This window comes from Gavialis gangeticus, unplaced genomic scaffold (genome assembly GCF_001723915.1).
Source record: "Gavialis gangeticus isolate Ggan-Ray unplaced genomic scaffold, GavGan_comp1, whole genome shotgun sequence".
NCBI classification, from domain to species: Eukaryota; Metazoa; Chordata; order Crocodylia; family Gavialidae; genus Gavialis; species Gavialis gangeticus.
This window is the reverse complement of record NW_017729005.1, coordinates 4537744-4540886: the sequence shown is the minus strand read 5'-3', so window position 1 is coordinate 4540886 and position 3143 is coordinate 4537744. Positions and strand designations below refer to the sequence as shown.

The 3143-nt window shown below is 41.1% G+C and overlaps 1 long non-coding RNA gene across 1 annotated transcript in view; it reads right to left on the bottom strand.

The window, feature by feature from the left end:
* Window positions 1-2052, bottom strand: part of LOC109291623 — a 3005-nt gene extending 953 nt beyond the window's left edge. The window contains exons 1-2 of the long non-coding RNA XR_002095915.1: window positions 1370-2052; window positions 912-970 (exon numbers count right to left, since the gene is read on the bottom strand). This is a non-coding gene — a long non-coding RNA (uncharacterized LOC109291623). The remainder of the gene's footprint in view (window positions 1-911; window positions 971-1369) is intronic.
* Between the last annotated feature and the right edge of the window lie 1091 nt (window positions 2053-3143).

Here is a 3143-nt window from a genome sequence, read left to right as displayed (position 1 = left end):
AAGTGCCAGGAGCTGGGGCAGCCATTGCTGGGCTGGGAGAGTGAGTGAGGGATGGGCCTGGCCTGGGTGATTCACCCAAATTGATTCAGGATAGTGATTTGAATCACCGGATCAAATCACTGTCTCCCGAATCGGCCAAATCCGAAGCAAATTCTAGCCGCTTCGCACAGGCCTACATGGAACACAGGCATGCTGCACAGACAGTGCTGGCCAAAAATATTCAGAACTCAAGCACATGCTCACCATTAGCAGAATGACCACATAAGAAGATATCACATGCAGAAGAACTTTCCAATTCTTCCGAGATGATATATTTTTAAAAGGTTCTTAAATACAGAAGAAACATGATATGGCCATAGAATATTTTTCCATTTCAGCTGTTATTGAACAAACCCAAGAGAATAGCTCCTGGATGTCAGGGGTATAACTAGGACATCCTGTGGTCAGGACTTGACCCTAGAGGGTGACACCAGGTGATCAGGGACAAATGGTCAGGGAAGCAAGGGTCCCAATCAGAATCAAGGGATCAGTAGGTGGATCAGGAGCCTGAAGTTCGTAAAAGGGCCAACATGCAGAAAGAGTCGCCCAGGATAGAACTACAAGCCAGGAGGAATCAGGAACAGGAAACAGAGATCCACACCAGGGTCACTAGCCATCTGATCTGGATTAGGCAAATATAAAATAAACAGTAGGTATCAATAGCACTATTTCCCAGATGGAGAGACTGATGCAGAAATTAGTGATTTCCCATTCAGTAATGACTTGGTGGGTATCTGGAAACAGAATCATTAAAGCCCAGTGACTATCATCTATTTTAATACAAGTAAAATAATTGTAAGTCACTTTATGGTATATAATCCTAAAGAATTAGTTCAAATCTATATGTGAAAAGAGAAGTATATTAGACATACCAATATCTGGTACATGAACCATTCTGACTGGCAACTGCCTGGCCTTCTCAAGAAAGGAACTATGAAAAGTGCAAAAAACAATCAATTCAGTTCCATGCAAAGGAAGACGTTTGCTAAACAACTCAAAGTGGTTGGTACAGCTCTGGAACAGATAATACAAGGTAATTGTTTATGTGCCTGTAATTACTCCCAGAGTAAGTGAAAACTAGACCACGACAATGTAGCTGAACGAAGCAGAGCTAAGTTGCCATGGGTTAATTGTGGCACATCAGCAACTACTGCACTTCAGCTGTTTCACATTAAGTCCTTTCCCCATATAAACTTGCTTTAGTATTATGATTATTTTTCCATATACACATAAATAACATAATTCAATCAAAAGCTGATCAGGGAAACCACCTGGAATAAAATCTTTCAACACATGGAATTTCTTCTCCCAGTAATGTCTGCACACTTACCAGTAAGTTAGGATGCCAAAACAATCACATACTAGACCCAAAACTGAAGAGTAATTTCCTTGTCTAAAAACACACATCAGAACAACACCATCTGACAGTTTGTTAACAACTCTTTCTGAATAAATTCTAGCTGCATGTTTATTTTCAAGAGTGTTATTGTCTTCTCTAGAATTAATGCTTTTGTCTAGAATATATATTCAAGGTTTAATTTGGAGTGAAAAAGCACCCTTCCAAACTCTGCCCACAGAATACCAGCCACCCAACATCTCAAAAGAAGATGCCACTGACACTAGAATATAAATAAATCCAAAATATAATTTAGCATACCTTGTCAGGTTTAGCTCCTTCTTGACCGGTAGAAAAATCATGTTGAGAGAGCTAGCATCAGAGATGGTGTTACTGTCTTCCAAGTTTTCTCTGAGAAAGAGGTGCTGGTATTGGGTTTAGACCTCTGAAATGATTATCTGCAGCCTATTTAGTTTTCTTTGTTCTATGACTGATATAGGCCTAGATAAAATAAGCTTAAATAAAGAATGCGACTAGATTCTGTATCCCCAGTTTCTCCCACCATAAAACTGACTTTCAAGGCCCTGGACACGTTACCACAAGTAATGGCATTCTTGCAAGTACCCCTCTGTTGGCACTGGATTTATGACCTAGATACCTTGTTTCAAGCGGACCCAAACCCTCAGACCAACCACGACCTCTCCATTCAATAACAGACAAGTGTTATTGATACACAGTGATACCAGATTAGAATAATGCAAACAATTCTACAGCTACCAGTCCTATAGCTGTCATAGGGTCAAGGTACATCTGGCCAGTACACTAGCTTCACCCTGATGTTCTCTCTTGAATGTCAGATGACAGCAGCCTGGAGATTGAAGTCTGAGGTGCACCAACCACCCAGTGGGGTGAGTGAGATGGGCTGGTGATATACACCCTCCGTCTATGGTGGCCTCAGGTTCCCTTCTCAGAGACCCTTTCCTGCTCTGAAATTCCTCTTTTTGTATCTTCTTCCTCCTCTGATGACCCTTCATCTTTGGGCATCGACTGGTCCTCTGTCATCACATACTGTCCAAGTTCTGTCCTGCCAGCATATTCCTTTGTTTTACAAACTCATCACCTGCACACATCCTAATCTGGGCTTTTACTGGTTTCTCCTAATTTGATCTATTCCCCCAAAACCAGAAATTCCAAGGGCTCTGCAACTGGGCACTGTGACCTGGCCAATGCAGCAGAGTCCCTTATCTCATGTTATGGAAAAGGATGGTATATGTCTTCAGTTTCCCAGCCTGTGCATCTGCTTGCTTCTTGGCTGTATCAGACACATTGAGCTTCGAAGGAAACCGTCACAAACAGGCTTTTAGAAATCAATTACCCCTTGCCATTTCCCTTGGACCATTGTTCTAATACTTATCTACTTTACCTACAAGCCAAATCCTAAAAGCAAAATTTCTAAATACCATTTTCTAGCCATCACTCTCCTGGTGACAAATTAATATGATGTGATGTACAGGAGCTCATGCTGGTCTGCATAACCTTATCCTCAATTTTCTCACATGCTATTTCAATTTCAAATGTCATTAATTACATCATTGGTCACCACAGGGCATTAGAATCAACATTTATTAAAATGAACAAGGGCCCCTTGCCCCTTTTGTAAAAAGCTACTATTTCAGGCTCTCTGCAAACTCAGACATCACTCAGAAGTTATTTACACTACAGTAACTGTAATTCTTCAAGATGTTTTGTCCATGCAAAGTTCACTCCC